The sequence below is a fragment of the Aythya ferina genome (genome assembly GCF_964211825.1).
Source record: "Aythya ferina genome assembly, chromosome: 2".
Lineage (NCBI taxonomy): Eukaryota > Metazoa > Chordata > Aves > Anseriformes > Anatidae > Aythya > Aythya ferina.
The window spans coordinates 147570190-147588060 of NC_140297.1; the positions used below are offsets into that span (position 1 = coordinate 147570190).

The 17871-nt window shown below is 39.2% G+C and overlaps 1 long non-coding RNA gene across 1 annotated transcript in view; it reads right to left on the reverse strand.

The window, feature by feature from the left end:
* Positions 1 to 1481: 1481 nt before the first annotated feature.
* The window catches only part of LOC311432817, a 28717-nt gene continuing 12327 nt past the window's right edge, over positions 1482 to 17871 (reverse strand). Inside the window, exon 2 of the long non-coding RNA XR_014690356.1 lies at positions 1482 to 6712. This is a non-coding gene — a long non-coding RNA (uncharacterized lncRNA). The remainder of the gene's footprint in view (positions 6713 to 17871) is intronic.

A 17871-nucleotide genomic window follows, 5' to 3' on the forward strand; every position in this document is an offset into this window, starting at 1 on the left:
CTTGGGCATAAAGCAAAAGCAGTCACCCCTAGAAACACAGCAGCTATTGCAACATGCCAGCAGTGTGACACAGACTAAGGGGAAGGAATAACCGTGGGCAATTAGAGCAACCAGAACATTATGGTGATTACCCAGTTTGCACTACAGCCAAAAACCAGGATAGATGCTGCTATTCTTGTGACAAGTGTCATCCAATGCTTCACAGCACGGAGCGGTTAGGACTCAGAGCCTTGGTGCTGGGACTTACTGCAGGAGAGCACCCAGCAGGGAAGCTGGGTGTTGTTGCATGACTGACTCAGGGCGAAGAATGTCAGTGGCTGAATCACAAGTGCCACTTCCTATGGCACTTTGTTTTTCTTTCCAGGATTCCTCTGACTGCCTGATACCAGTCAGATTATAAGATCTTTGGAAAGCTGAATATATTGAAAGTCTTGGACCAATTTCGCGCTTGGTGCAATGCAGTCAGTCAACATCGTTGGCTTTGTCTCTGGGTTGAAGCTGAACCATTAACTTCCTCTAGTCCATATAAAAGTAGGAATGGTAGATCTAAATTTAAAATATCCCCTTGTTTTTCTTAAGCATTGACTAGCCTTCTGGTTCCATAGTCATTTAAAGAGCAGTCACTGTTTCCATTACAAATTCTTCTTTCAGGGATTTATCATTGCAATAAAAACATATTCTTATGGCAGAAATATACTCCCTGCACAAATGCTCTGGTGAAGAAGGATGGGTTTAATTGTCATAAATTGCTGCACCAGAGCAGGACACAAGGAAAAGGACTAAAGACTTGATCTGAAAATAATGTCAAATGCTTGTTTTTAAGCACACAAGTAATTGCATTGAGTTCCAGAGGTTTGTTTACCCTTTTTAATAAAGAAGCACAAGCACCAGAGTAGTTAATAGTTTGTTATAAATGGCTCAGGATTCAAATTAGGATTAAATAAAAAAATAGGATTTATTAAAAGAATATAAAGGAATAGAGGTAAGCAAACAGCGCTGGGTGCACCGGGAGTCTCCGCTCCACCAGGACGCACACCAGTTTCATCAAGCAGCTGATTTTTATACTCCTAGACTAATACATATTCATTACTACTTCTAAAAAAAATAGATTATTATAATTAGCTTCCGGGGTCCAGTCCCTCCTACTGGAGCATGCGCAGTCTCCTCTGGGGGTCTCTTCTGGGGGTCTCCAGGGGTCTTTCATGCTGAAGGCTCGTAGTCTTCCTCTCCCCCTTTGTACTTACTTGGCACCATGCCAAGTTTATAGAATATTCTCTGCAGGTCTTGTCTCCCAGCCGTCCTTCAGCTTCTTTTTCCTTCCTCTTAATCTCTCGGCCCCCCTAACCAGATACCAAAGATCCGCATAGTATCCCATAACAGTCACTAGTTGTTATCAGTTGTTCTGAAACTCCCAGACATCAAACACAAACAGCTTTCTTATTTGACACTTCACGAGTAATTAAAACATTCTTCCCCAGCCATTCACAGACACATCTATAGCAGTGTTAAGTTAATCTCGAAGAAGACAGGAAAAAAAAGGCTGTAACTGTTAGAAATAGAAGTCTGGAATAACAAAAGCAAACAGGTTCATAAATTTAAGGAGTGTTTTCTGAAGACTTGATAAATTGACTAGAATGAGGGGGAGACTGGGACACACTGCATCTGTGGTTCAAGAATTAAATTGCCAGTGCAGGACCCAGAGGCAGACAGGATTCAAACAGAATTGTTCTTTATGGACACGAATTGTTAAAACATTCCTCACATAGTTGATAAAATAATTAATAAATAAATGAATTATACTTGTTTACACCAATAGACCGTACATTGCCTAGCATTCATGCAAATAAGAGGTACATCTGCCCATTAAAGAAACAAAGACCACAATCCTAATACTATAAACAAATAGTGCCATCTCAGTTGTGTCAGGAATTCCAGGTGCTTTGTACCCTCAGCTCTTCTTCAATATAACTGCAAGAAAGCCAAGCTGCTAAGAGAATTGTCTTCTACCCTCTAATGGAGACAGGCTTGATAATACATTAAGTCTCATGTATCTTCCTTCTACCTGCTCATAATATCTATCTTATACAGATATCATAGGAAAAATTAATATATATTACAGTTATTGGAAGTGGGCTACTCTTTGACTGAATGATGTTTCTGTAGATAACCAATTGTTCTTCTGAGACTAGAACTCTAATCCAGCCTTTCAGCAGCAGAAATTGGTCTTTTTTGTTATGAGCATTAACACACTCAGAAAATTGTATCTGTTTTGTCAAAAGTATTTCCCTACACAAGCCTACAAATGGATCCACATCTGCATGAAACCGCGATGCAGGTAGAGGATGACTTAAAAAAAGGATGAAACTACTGATGCACTGAGCTACTTACTGGCACAAATTTTAGTGTGCATATAGTATGTTAAAGGAAGAACAGAAACACTTACTAAGGAAATAGTTGCAATCCTAACCATATGTCTAAAAGATGTATCAAAATATTAATTTTGTCTACAGTAGCTGAAAAAATTGTGTGAGATTCTACAAATATTTAGGCATAACAGATGCACAGTATTACCTCCAGATGACACTAAGAGATGGGGTACAAAACAACTAGTGAAGGAATACATGCATTTCCTGTTTGCTTTTTAACATAACTGTAGACCTTGCAAAAAGTAGAAAGAGAAAAATTGATAGAAAAAATGATAGAAAAGTGAAAAGACGCCAATGAAGAAAGAAAGATTGGTAGGCATCTTGAACCTATTTGTAGAGTTTATGCCTCTTAATTAAATTCGCTACTGCAGTTACCACAAACCCACATCAAATATTCAAAGAAACTGCCATGCCCAACATATTTAGTGAGCTGTAGGCCAAAAGCATGTGTCTGTGGAAAACAAAGAAAGAGGTTTTTGACAAGCAAGCCTACCAACATTTTATTTTTTCTTCTCCCATTGAATTGAGCTGTAGGTACTGATAAACAACAGCAGTTGTATCCAAAACAATTATGCTTTCAACAGTATCCATTAAAAACACATTTTGACAATGATTTTTTTTTTTCTCCTGTGTGGTCCATTGTATCTATAGCAATATCAGAATAAGACCACTTCTAGTTTATTAAAATACTATAGCACACTCTATTAATATTTACTTCCTGAGTGAAATGCAGTGAAGAGACTGCAAAAGATCTGTTCCTCTCAGCCTTGCTGCTAATGTTGTATCTATCACTTCTGGGGCTTCAGTTTCATTACATAAATAATTTTTAAAGGGACTCATTTTTAGTGCAAAATCGCTATGTAATGTGGCAAAACTGTTACATAATACAGCATGCTGAAACTTACTTTTTGTTTTCTTCCCAAAAAGAAATGTTCTAGTTCTTCATATACTGGAATGGCAGTCATCTGGGAGAAGTACAGAGTTTCCTCCAACTCAGTCCCTAACCAAACTGCTCTACAAGTTCAATTTTAGCAGGCTTTAATCAAGTTTAGGGAGACCATACTGAAACAATCTTTTTCATATGTTTGGCCTGCAAGGCTAGAATTACCAAAAAAGTCAGCTGTAGTAGTGACCAGCAAATAACTTGGAATAAATTTACAAAAGATCCCATAGTATCGTCACATATAGGGACAGAAAAAGCTAACAACAAACCCAACAGTGCTGCAAATTACAGAGGTAGCTCCACAGGTAAAACTAGTGGAGACAGGGTATGAACAATCAGGCTGGGCACTGGATGCTTTTAAATCCAGGTGCTGTATTGGGACTGAATTGGAGTCTACTCATATTTTTCATTTAACATATAAGATTGAGAGGCTGGAAAAGCATCAAACAGAAAAGAAAAAGCACAGCCCTTATTGAAAATATTTTTTAAAAAATACCACAGGGGTCTTTATTTTAAAGGAAGATTTCTGGAGAAATTTACCTTGGAGCCAAATTCCCCTTTCTGGATCACATGCTTCTCTCTGTGGATTGCAAGTGGAAGAATATGCATGTCTGGGGGAAAGATATGAGGAATGGATTTTAATTTTGTTAACTTAGACCTTCTTGACACGGAATTTATCTCAACCTGCTCTTGTTTCTTATTGGACTCCCAGTCCACTGGGTAGTCCACAGAAAGGTGTTCAGGGAAGTGAGAGTCACCTGAGGAATTTTGATAGGAGTTCTCCATAACAGAAAGAGACACCTTAATACCTAATCATTTTTTATTTTTTTTTTCCAGCTCATTTCCTTTTAGCCAAGGGAAAACTGAAACTAACAGTAAAACAGATAATAAAGCTGACAAGGAAGTGTTGTGTGTTCAAGGTTGAACACATCAACCCATCCTTGACAGTCTGTGAAATCAGCCAGCTGTGATACTGGACTGACTATTAAAAGGTTTTATTTCCCTAAATTACGTAGAATAAAAATGTCACAGGCTTCCCACCTGCACTTCCTGAGGGGATTTCACTTCAGAGCAAGCTCCACTGTAAACGCTGGCTTAGTAATAAGTCATGCAGAGGCTTTGTGCATGTGGTGCCTATTACAGAGACTGGAAGCAGCGCTACGTCTCCTGCAGTGGTATATGTTTCTACAAGAATGGAAACTACCTACTTTTAACTAGTACCAAACATGCTTGCTGAAGGGACTAAGGCCCGCTTCGTAAGCTGCTTTGAAACATAAGGCAAGAATCTGGGTCAAGACTCGTCCCTTTTACACAGCAAATGCACAACAGCCTACGTGCTTTGTATGTTTTGCACCCAGTGTCAGGACTGGATGTATACCCAAGATAACAAAGTTTTGCACTCATTTTGCTGAAACAAATTTGAAGTAACAAATAAACCAGCTGACGATACTCTGGTGAACAAAACCACTCCTAACAGTTTTCCTCTTGCAAGTGTTATGCTGTTTCTTTAATACTTAAATATATCAAAATGGTGCTTAGTCCCATTTAGTCTGACAATGTTGTCAAGTGCCATGCTGTTTCAGATAGAAAAATATTTCATAGTCATATCTTCTCAAAACTCGAGTCACTTTTAACCAGCGGTTTATAGTTACAAACAACAGGAGCTCACATGCCTTTGGGCACTTGCAGCAAAAAGCTTTTACTGAGAAGGGGTGAAGACACTCAGATGCAACAAAGCACTGCTGATGCAGAAAACTTTGTCATATTTAGTCAGTGTGTTACGATGGACAAGAGCCATTTGGGAAGGGCTCTGTCTTAACAATTCAGCTGCATCTCTTCACCTCCACTGGCACCGCAATACAAAAAAAGTCAGCAAAGGATTCTTTGTAGAAAAAGAAAATAAGTTATGGATGAAAAGTTGTAAGGTAGTGTTATTATCAGATTCATCTTAGGGATAGACATTCACATGAAGGAAAAATCATAGGAAAGGAAGAGTCTGCCGTAAAAGACTATTTGGTATGTAAGTAAAACAAGGAATGTCTGGGTCTGCAACAGGTCACTGACAAGAGATAAAGCAAGATGTAGGTTTGCCATGACTCAGCTCAGCAGTTTGGTGCAAAACCCAATAATAATAATAATAATAATAATAATAATAATAATAATAATAATAATAATTTTAAAACATCTGTAAAATTTGGTCTTAATTTTGGCTGAGGTTGTTCTCTAAAACTTCTTCATAAGCTGTTTTGGGGCTAGAGGGTTTCTCTTCCTATTGACTTTAAAATACCTGCCAGTTTTCTTACAATTTGGCTCCAGTGTTAAGCGCAAGGCTGAATTTCCACTTACAACCCACACACTATTTACTTTACTCATTCACATGCCTTGGAATTTATTACCAGCCTTTGATTTAGTTACTTGAAACGCGGCAGGTACATATGAATGGATGAAGTGATCCATTAAGTGCAATAATGCTATATTCATAACCTGCAATGAATTCACACTGCTGATACTTTCAGATTATTGAATTACATGGGAGTTTTTAAATATTATTTATTAGTTATATATATATTTAAAAAAAAAAAAAAAAAAAAGCGTTGATAGTTTGTAACACTTGCAAAATCAAACTTTCAGAAGTTAGGAAATCACACATTTGCATTTGCCCAAACAGCCTTAATTTTGACACATTTTGTTCAAGCTAGGGATGAAATGGAGAAGTTGCAGAATGAAAGATACTTGGGAAACCCCACGTTTCATGCTTCCTAATTTTGAAGTGTTGATTTTGTAATGAGACTGAACTTCAGATGAATCAGGGCCCTTGGGAAGAAAGAGTCCATGATGAAGATAATAGAAGATCATACCAGAACACACAAACATGAGGCCAAATTTAGGCTGGCCAGACAGATAATATCTGGTGCTTCCCAAACTCAGAGGACTTGATTTTCCACTTTAAAAAAAGGAAGTGTGACTTTCAAGTATGCATTGCTAGCTTACATTTCAAAGAAAGCCTACTCTGTTCCCATGCAGCCATATCAATGGGATCAAAGTGTTGATGACTTGTGATTGCTACACCGAGGCCAACTGCTGGAGGAAGCAGATAAGCAGTCTTGGCTACCAGCCACACACACTGTATTGCCAGTGGAGAGAACTAGTTGAAGAGGGCTCCTGGAGGGGGGCAGAGGAGGGTTCTTTTCCCAGCCTTCCCCCAGAGAGCTGCTGCAGCATCCCAGTAGCCTGTTGGTTCATCACCCGTCCTGCTGTGCTGGCTGCAGGACACGCCAGTGTTGGGTTGTGGTGCTAGGAAGCTTTCTTCAGCTCTGTGGGATCTCTGGAAAGCTTAGGATTTCTGGAAAAAACAATTTTGCAAGACAAAATAATGCATATTTTTTTCTACATTAAGAGTTCACTCCTTTTCCTCCTGCCACATGCATATGTGCACACCCTTCACATAACTGTATTTCAAAGTCCTGCTGGAAGTAAAAAAGATGTTAGAACTTCTCAGGATGAAGTAACAAGAACTTTTTTATATTGAAATGAGTCAGGGCTCCTAGACATGCAGGTAGGCCCGCTGCCACCCCTAATATTAAAGAGATGTTAAAGCCAACTTCAGTGCACCAGATTCAAGAAAAATTTCATCCTGTGTTTCCTCCTTTCCTCCAGTGAATACCCATGTATGGGGTGCCCATTGCTGGTCCAGGTTATTCCAGTAAAAGTGTTACCACTGACATCAGTGTGACAGGTACCTGAAGCAACTTTTACCAGTTTCCCTGAATGAATCAGAATTTTAAATGTGCAAGGCAAGTGCTGAACATCTGCCACAGCTATTACAGGAAGAAAAAAAAAAAAAGAAAAAAAAAAAGAATAATGCCATCATAATAGCACATTTCTCTCTCAAGAAGCTTTGATGTCAGGAAACAAAATACCCAAGTGCAACTTCTTCATCTTTGGGGGTTGCCAGAAGAAGGTCTTTTTTGCCTCACAGACCACCACAAAGTTGAGACATGGAGAACAAGAGATTGTCCACATGACTCTTCTGTGAAAGTTCTGGATTTTCCAAATGGCAGTTTACAGTTACATGTTTATTCTTTTTTTCCAGTCAGCGAGTATTACAAAAATAAAGGACAGAAAAACAGAGGTTATGCTAATATTTCCCAAGTGACTATCAACAGCATGCAGTTTCAGTAAATTTTCTCAAGAAGCTAAGGAGGACACAGTCCATAGATAGACAGTTGTGGAATTATGTAGACAATCCTTTTGTAAAATTCTTATCTATAAAGCCATATTGGCAATTGTTTTTAGGTGGTTCTTTGAATTATCGGTAACATTCAGCATGTTCTCTGACAGACACCAACAGTAGAGGTAGTTAGGAATTTTCAGCAGAGCTGAAAAGTTGTTAGGTGAGCAAGTACATCTATCACTGTTAAAACATTTTTGCAGCTGATGAAACTACCAAATTTCTAATCTCCTGCCAAACACATTCAATAGTTGATGACTGACATTTAGACATTTTTTTCCTTTTTTATCAGATTTTCTGTCTTCAGAAAAAAAAAAAAAATCAAATTAGTCAAATTCTGTGTAATTGACTAAATACTGAGAATGATGGCCCATTGTACAGCTGTCCAGTACAATTCACTGCATAATGCAAAAGGTATTCTTCAAGTGGTGGAATAAATTATACCTTGCTTCCTCGTTGGGATGTTGATAGTGGATAAGCTGTTCATAAACATTAAATGTAACAACCCTTATTTGTGATTTCTTCTTTCTGCAAACCTCAGAAACGTCTGAACCAAACTTAATGCAGATCAATGAGCCATGCCAAAATGAAAACACTCATGGACACAAAATCATATTGTTGGACAAAAGCACAGAGTTGTCTTCAGTAGAAATATTTCTGCAAAAATCTCACTATCTTTATTATATAATTTGTTATTTGAATTTGGCCTGTATTTCTTTTTTTTCTTTTTCTTTTTTTTTTTTTTTTCTGTTTTCCAGTGTAAGTGAACAACAATCATTTGGAATGGAAGGATCTTTGGTATGTCCATTCTTAAATTCTTTTATATAAACCATTTCCCACTGTCAGTTTACGTCATTCTGTTGTAGTGAACCTGGTGAAGAGGTGGAATGGGCTCTAGGTATTTACACACTTCAATTTTCCATGCTATATAATTCACAGGTGATTTGGTCCAAAGCTCAGAGAAGTTAATGTGAGTTTTTCTATTTCTCTATTGCAGAACTTTAACTCTTCATTATCTTTCTGAATGTTCACCTTTAAAACTCCTTCCTTGGAGTTTTACATTTTCATTTGAAGACCCACTGGAGAAGCTCATTCCAGGTCTGTAGCTGTCCTGTTTTTAATCTTTACCTAATTTCCTCCTTTCCACAGGGAGGCAGCTCTGTTGCTCCCATTTCCTTTCCAATTGCACCACGGATCCTTCTCAAAACCTATGTCACATGCCTGTCTGGTGTAACAAAGCGGGGACTAAGAGCTACCTGGCTTTGTTACTCTGATGCATGGTGGAATTTATGTTTCCACCACATATACATACAAAATCAAATGCTTTACAGAAATCTATCAGAATCAATGCTCCACTCTCCAGAGCTATGAGATACCATAGGCAAAGGAAAAATACAGAAAAAAATAAAAATTAAAAAAGAAAAAAGTCTCGTTTTGGACCTGAACTCTTCTTGGGAGTAACTACATAAGCAATATTGTGGCACTGAGCTTAAAGGCTTTAGCTTTGCTGGACCCAAACTGACTCGCACAGAATCATCTTAGCTCTCTCTGGAACCACTGCACTGGTTGAACTGCAAACCAAATCATCTTCCCATGCATGATGGGAAGAGATGACTCAAACAAACTGGTTGTCTCATCTAAAAGGATATTCGGGCAAAATAGCTTGTTGCAAATAGTTGAGCTCAGTTTTTCCTGACAAAGACTTTAAGGAGCACCAATAGAGAGCAATAAAGTTCATTAAGAACTTTCAGACCTCTCAGCCACCTCACTTCCAGACAACGTCTCAGCCACCTCCCCCCATGAAAGGTAATACTGAAGCCACCAACTTGAATAGTTTAGGAGTTTGTCAAGAACACTATATAGTGCAATAAGCTAAAAACATTGGACCTCAGGACTGTTATCTAAAGTGAAGAAGTAAACCAAGAAGCAAGAATTGGTGTGTGCCAAAAAAGTTCTCTGGTGAGAACTGCAATATGGGTGAAATGGGTGAAAGTTGTTGATGTGATACACTGCCATAAACCAGTTTTAGGATACAAGGTGTAGAACTGTTTGGCATTTGAGCCTAAAATTGATAGACAGTTAGGAATCCTTGAAATGAAAACTTGTTTATTTAAACAGACATACATATTAAATATGTTCAAATAAATATATGTTTTGGAAGATCTAGCAGGTTATAAAATTAGGTCAGCTAGCCACTGGAACAGGTTAGCTGGTGCATTTTCACTGACTGGAAATAGTTAAATAAAAATTATACATCTTTATAGATGAAACTTCCCATCACCACCAGCAGCTATGAGCAGGAATCATTCAGTGACATTCCAAGGCTTCTGTTACGTAGGAGGCCAGCCGGGATCATCATAATGATCCCTTCTTGTTTTAAAAGCTCTGAATACTATATGCAATCCCTGTAATTAATCTAGCTCCATAGGCTTCTATTTACAAGGCAGTTATTTTGGCTGTCTGTATCAGGAGAAATAACTAGTTGCAGCCAGTCAGGGTTTATTGAAAGTAGGGAACTACTATTTGGAGCAAAGTCTGTTTCTAAAAAGCTTGCTGTATAAGTCTATGCTCTCTGGAAACACCGAAGTTGATCTCTATGACACATCCTATTTGCCGAAAGTTTACGGTAGATTGACTCATGCAGTTTTATGTTGTGCTCTGTTTAAAATACTATTTTTTTTTGGTTGAGTGGTACCTGTTTCAGTGGTTACCTTTTGGTTTGATGGTTTGTTTTTATAGGGCAGAGAAAGTTTACCCAAATTACGAGCAGTTGCCAGTACTGCCTGAAGAAAAATGTCATCCTGACATTGATTTCTTTAGGGAATGAATCATGCAGCTATATAACTTTTAGCAGTGCTGTCTGTCTAGATTTGTGATCTTTTTTCTTTCTTTTAGCACAAAGTTTGTCACTTGAAACAATGCGTGATGTCTCGTCTTAAGAATATTTATAGTTTAGCCTATGTTTACTAACAGTTCTGTTCTGTGTCACTTGTGTCTGGCATATGCATCATCAGTAGTTCCATTTTGGTATAGAAACCCATAATTTCACTTTATATTTTGTCCATATGCATCATTTTTGTGGCTATCTTTTATCCACGATGGAGCATTACAAGGAGGCCTTCTTAATGATAGAAACCATAATGTGTCCCCAATATAGCACAGCATAGATAATTGTAGACAGGAGTTTAGGGGTATTTTTGGCTTTGACAATTAATGACTGCCTGCATGAAAATTTTAATGCATTGCATCACATAAAAAAACACCAAGAAAAAAAAAAAAAAACAATGGCACATTCCATCAGAGAGTTCCCTTGAGCTCAGTTAATCCAAACAAAATCAAAATGGCCAGATCTTTAAATCAGCACAAACAGAAAATCTAAGTAATGAATACAGCTTTATGGAGTTCTTCAGGCCAGATCTTGCTTACTTGAAGTGCTCTACTTAGCAAGAAAGGGCTGAGGATTCCCAGGAGCAGCAAAATCACAGTAGCAGATGTTTGTAGTCTGGTTCTAACCCTACGTAATTAGAATAACAGACAAATCATAACTTCTCATTTTCTCATCTGTGTTTTCTTGTTAAGATTGCTTGAGTCCTTTGTTTCCATGTTACTGTGCATCCTTGTTATTTATTAAGTGCTGTATGATGCAAATATTTGGAGATATAAAGCCATTGTGTCTTTGCTGTCATGTTTTTTAGGGACTCTAGTCCAAAAAAACCTCAACTATTGCCTCCTTGGAAGGAGGCTCAGAATTTAGGTTTTGTCTCCATCACCCTTACCACCAGGAGGACCAGAGAGACACTCACTGAACATGGTCTGTATGTATGGCAGGGCATGGCATGACAGTGGGTATGGTGATTGCATGAGATGGAGTCAGCACCGAGTGGCACCGAGACACCGTCATCCACACACAGTGGAAGACAGGGGAAGAGTTACTGACTCATTCCCCACCACAGATCCTCCTGAAGGGAAGGCACGTGCTGTCTGTGAATAACTTCTGTCAATTACTGCTAAGAGGCAGTAATTCATTTCCAGATCAATTAAGTCTAGAATTTAAAAATAAAAATAAAATGTTATTGCAGAAAAGAGGCCAGTTCCAGCTGGGGAACTGGCAGAAGTGGCATCCAGCAGGATGCCAGTCTAAATCCATTTGCAGCGCTCATGTGCACCCTGGTGAAATTGGCTTCCCACTTGTGTGAGCAGGCACGGCGCCATCCTGCTGCATGGGTACTGGGGCGGGTAGCCAAGCGATCATGCGCACGCATTGACTGTGGCAAGCAGGGCACGAAGCCAATCCCAGGAATGTGGAGGCAACAGCATGGCCAGAGCCTCTGCACGGATTCAAGAGCTAATGGACCGTGTCAGCAGCACGAAGCTGGAGTCACCTCGGGGATCAGTCGAGCAGCCTCCTCCACTGCCTGAAGTAATTTTTATCACCAAGGGATCAGGTCATAAATTGCACAAGAAACAAAGAGGGAGGAGAGGAAGATGAGCAATTGGAGATTTCTTAATGGTGGACTTCATCAAGCTCTACTTACCTTTTGCATAGTCCTTGATCTTTTGATTATGTCATTAGTCTTTGAGAAAAAAAAAAAAAAAAGAAAAAAAAAAAAAAGAAAAAGCAAAAACAAACAAACAAAAAACAAACAAAAAAAAACCCACATATCTGATGTGATGCAGCAGGGTGGATGCTTGCATGGCAAATCTCTCAAATCTCTTCTGTGTTATAAAGACAGGGAGCAGATAATATCAGAGGCAGCTTCTTACCATTAACTCAGCTCTTCACAAGTTCAGATTTTATCTGAATTGCTTTTGACTGGTTATAACCCAAGGGTGAGACCTCTTCACCACAGCATTGGACGAAAAAAACCCTGCCGGGATGCACTGGCTCCCCTCAGCACGTACTACTTTGACCAAACTGCAAGCACCTAGCAGAGAGTGTGGCAATTTCCTGTCCCTTAGACTGAAAGTGACCGTGAATCCTATAATAAAGTTGGAAACTCCAAAACACTTGGAGAAATGACAATGCCACATAATGTTTTACTGATACTGTCCTTGGAACTGATTTAATGTTACTTCTAAACTCATAAATTCCTTTGAAGACTGTCATAAAAGCCCACATATTAAACAAAGCCACGCACCAAATTTTGTTGATGAGAAATAGTGTGCTGATTTATGAGCCTTTCTTCTATATCTATATTGCTATAGCCAGAGAACAGACAGATTAAAAAGCAAAGCACCCAAGCATGTGTCACTTTCTGTGTGGGGATGAGACAAACGCAAACTTGAAGTTTGGGAGAATCCTGCCTTGGGGAAAAATGCTGAAAACTCAGTGGTTCACAACAGTTCCCATCAGCAGCAAAATAATTGCTCTTCAGAAATCTTTCTATAAGCCCTGTAGCTCGAATTTATCCTTTCCAGGGATGGCTGAGTAGTAGTTGCAAGTGACGTGAATTACTCCAAATGGTAGAAGTCACAGCAGCCCATTTATCCAGTCCATGCTGGTGCTGAACCTTATATGTTGAACTACTTTTAAACTAAAACCCACTTAAAATCGCTCATATTGTATACTTACGGGTATCTACGCTTCAGAGACATGCATGTGAAGTGGGGACTGGAATGCAGTCTTCTGGTTCACAAACCAGAAGTCAGAAGCTTCAGAGCTACCGGCAATAACCAGAACTGAGCAGAAAAATGTCTTCTTATTTTAATCTTTCTTCTTTACCCGGAACTTGGAGCTATAAAAAGTCTAATTCATTATCGGGTTTAAAAATAAACAAACAAAAGAAAAAAAAAAAAAAAAAAAAAAAAACGGTTTTCAGAGTATGGACTGGGTGAAAGTTTTTTCCTTTGCCTTTGTTAAGATGTCAAGCAGAAAATATGCCACCACCATCACCTCCCTCCCCTTCACTACCAAACAGTGTCACAGTCAAGACAATTAACTAGGAAGGTGGGAGAACAAAGTTCAAAACTTTCTTTTTCTTGCCAGAAATACACCCACGCGGACATGAAACCAACTTTACGATACATGTTACACAATACTGTGCGTCCCCAAACAGCAAGGAAGCAATAGAGGAGGTAAGGGAGAGTTCATCGAGTGGGGCAGGCACGTGTCAGACTCATTTGGCAGCAGGGTTCAGGCAGTGGCCAGGACCAGGGGCTCTGAGAGCAGCAAGTCAGCCCCTTTGGAGCAGTAAGCAGTCACTGTTACCATTGATGGTGGTCAGGAGGCCACCAAAAAAAAAAAAAAAAAGTCAGGAATGCCTGTTTCAGGCTGTGCCTGTATTATTACATACCTATGGGCAAAGAGGGAGGTGTTCCAACTTCCTCTGGTCTCCTGTGGATTCTTTCTTTTTTATTGTGTCTCCCCTCTAGCTTCCTTGCAACTTTGCCTTCCCATTTTACCGGATGAGCTCATGAATCCTCCAGGGCAGGTAGCTGCTCCCTGGTTTCGTTCATTTTTTTATTATTATTTTTATTTTTATTTTATTTTTATTTTTATTTTTTTGCAAGGCACTGAATAAAGTGCTAAAATCTGTTAGGTTCTGGCTGTGATTGGAAAATATGTGGCAGAATTCAAACTGAAGAAGAAAAAAAAAAAAGAGAGGAATTAAATACTTTGTAATTCTATATTATCTATAAATACGTGTGTTCTATCAGAAGTTCAGATGAATAATGCAAGCCACCACAGATGAATGCTAGGGGCAGGAGACTAAGATCCCATGGGAATGATGTGCTTGTATTTTGAAGTTTTTTCAATGTTATTCTAGATAAGCAGGTTTCATATAAAATCTACACATCAGCACATGACCTAGGTACCACTTACACGTTCACGTGATTTATCCTGGGCACCAGCTTAGTGTCTGCCATCTCTGGTGAATGTCTCATACCTACCAGCCAGCTTTCTCTGCAGCACCCTGCACAGTTCTCCACTTCAGGGAAGGGTTGATAGAGAGCTGGCAAGCTAAGCTCAGGTTTGCACTAGCGCAAGGGTTCTCTGAAAAGGTTAAAAATAGGATCAACCTGCTTTATTTTGCCATGGTGGGGAATATGCCTGTTGTCTTGGGGTAACTCATGCACGACTTCACTGCTAATCACCACTAGAAACTTAGAAAGCAAACACAAAAGATTAGATACCTGTTCGACTTCAGTTCACAAAGGTGTGTTTAGGTCTGTTTCTAAACATAAATATTTTCATTAACCATGCAATCCTCTGTTTAATTGCTTACATTAATTATTTTTTCTTAGAGAGGAACCTCAAACCTGCATGGGAAGGTTATAGCTGGGCAGGACAGAAGTGTGATTCCAGGCAGAACATCACATTTGGTTCCTCTTTCTCAGCCCCAAATACCAATCCTACAAAGACTGGTATTCTGTATCATCCTACACTGGGTGTGTCTGGAATCCAGGGCCAGGGCTGAGCTCCAGGACTCAAGACATTGTGTGATCTCTAAGAGCAGAGTGAAAGAGAACCCTAAAAGACAGAAATGCCTGAGATAAGACTGTAAAAATCTAAGGCTGGTTAAATGCCCGTAATCTCTCGTGTAGACAAATAGTTAAATTTCTGTCAGGGAGCAGCATGTTCAGTTTTCTGAAGAAGCCATATTTCCCAGAAGGAATTACATAAATATTTATGAAAATAAAGCAGGAAATATTTTCCCAGGGTAGGACACTGTTCAGCACTACATCAGGTCAGCAGAAGCTGGGGTTTATTTTGTCAGTCTTCCCCTGGAACTGAATCATTGCCCTCTTGTTTGCAGAAATCTGTTCTGACACAGGAAGAGGCTGCACTTAGATAAACAGAATTACAAACCACACGGAGTATTTCACTTTCTATCACATCTGTGAATGCATATCTGAGCGCCTTACTATTTTGAACAGCTTCTCTGAGTGATTGCATGGAAAATAACAATAGGTATCTGTCTCAGGCTTCTCGGGAAATCTGATGCCATGTGAGTAAAGTCAAAGGCATCTTCAGTAGAATTAAAAGCCAGCAGACTGACTGTCAGAGAAGTCTTCACAAAGAAAGCATTTATGACTTGTTCACTATGAGCCAGTAAATTCTAGTAAAGTGCAAAAGCTAGAAACATGAAGTTACACTGCAGTGCTACCTGAGTGAGCAGAAGTCACACACAATTGAGGTAGGTTTAACAAACAGGGTACAGTGTCTGTTCAATAGGACATCTCATAAAGAGTCCAGCAGCTCTCTCAATTTATGGTCTGCAGCCCAAGCTCCTTCTGAGATCTCAGTACTGACCTGCTGCCCTTCTGCTCCCTGAGCATCAGCTCTCTCCGTATCCCTCCAGCCTCACAGCACACACTTCCAGCTGGAATCTGGTCACTTTTTCTGTTTAAGGGCTAAAAAAAGAATCTAGGAGGGGATAAAAGGGTGAAAGGAGAGGTAGGAATAACCCCAAAAGGGGTTGTCAGCTCTAAAGCCGACCTAAGTTACTCCTAATCTGCCATCCCCGAGTCAGACCTGGGAACATTCAAGATCATCTCTCAAGGTACCAAACTCAACAGAGTCAAACTCTGTAGGGAAGCCAAGGAGATCATAGCTGAGAGGGGAACATCTATTCCTATACTGCTGGGCTGCCCTTTAAGTATTTAAGAAAAAAAATACTAATATCATTAGAGTCCTATGAATGCTGTTTACTGAATGTAGAAACAAGGAGATTTTGGAGATTGTTTGTCCTTGTTCAGTTCTTTTTTGGCAGCTATTTGAGGCATATTAAGGTCTAGTCATTGCTTATATCTTACTCAGAGAAATAACACTGGTGGAGCCTTGTGTTTACAGGCTTGAGCAGACAGTGCATGGTGTCAAAACCAAAAATGACATTTTACAAAACACCCTTAGGTTTACTTTTCTGCCTCCACTTGGCAAACCACACAGTACCACTTTCCCTCTTCCATTCTCTCTGAGCTTTGCCATGATGATTGATGTATCCATTATGACATCCTGATACACTCCAAATCATCATGATCTGTTATACCATGAGAATAGAAAGCCATGTAGGAACCCAAAGCAAAGAAATACTTTCCCTTCTTTCTTTCTCTTTTACTTCAGATGCCCCCAGGTTTATTCAGTATACTGAGGTACAGGAAATAAAAGTTCTCCATAATACTAAATTTGGTTTAGAAAGGATGCCAGGAGATTCTCAGCATCTCTGTCTTGAATCAGTCCATGGTAATGGACAGGATGTGTTAACCTGGAGTTCACCCACAGAGTCTGGGAATCTATGAATAATTTAAATTGGCTGTAGAACTGGCCACCTTCTTATGAGCACCATTTTAGGATGTTGTCTGTACTCCTTATCATTTAAGTCATAAATGACTTACTCCTTGTCATTTAACTACTAACATGTGCATAACCAAGTGAAGGTAATACCAACGACCAAGGAAGTGCCTGGGCTCTGAGTAGGATTAATACTACAGGAAGGTTACCTGACTACTGCTCAGCTCAAAGCAACAGAATATTTCACAATTTTCCTTTTGTGTCTTCTGGTGGTTTCCTTGTAGAACATTCATGTCTTAGGAAATGTTTGTTTTATGTCTTTTATGTCTGGACAACACTGCTTAGCTTGTTTTTCTCCCTTGCCTACAGACATTTCTCTAAGCCCGATTCAATAAGAATTAACATGCACAATAGGCAATGTGCCTCATTAAATCTCCATCAGCAGTGAAGTTGCTTCAGGATTTTTCAATGAACCTGGTTTGATAAATACTGATTCACCAAAACCCAAAATTTTTGTTCTACTATATCTGTTGTGATGGATTTCCTGTTAAGGAAGATTTTCTAGCCCCAGGATGGGATTTCTGGTCGAACATACAAGAAGACGTAACTGATTAACAAAAAGCCCTGTAATAACAAGATAACCTTAAGGCTGCATTGCAAACGCTGGTTTGAGTTAGGCAGAGAAAGCATTTGAATCTGGATCTCTTACATTTTAAGTAAGTGGCGTCATTACCAAGCTCTTGGATATATTAAACTCTGTTTCTCACTGTGTGTTTAGGGGTTTTGTGACTTTTATTGGAGGAAAAAAAATTGTAGGGTTTTGATTTCATTTCTAATGTGGAATGAGAACATTTGAAAATGATCGTAACAGCAGTATTCAAAAATATTGTCTGCTTTGTCCCAGTCAGTAACTTAACTGGTTAAACAAATGGATTCCTGTCTCACTTACACTTACCCCCTTTTATCACTGATAAATAACAAAGAACTCACTGCAAGTCTCTGACTATATTGGAGCAGATAGCATCATTCACGTCACTTT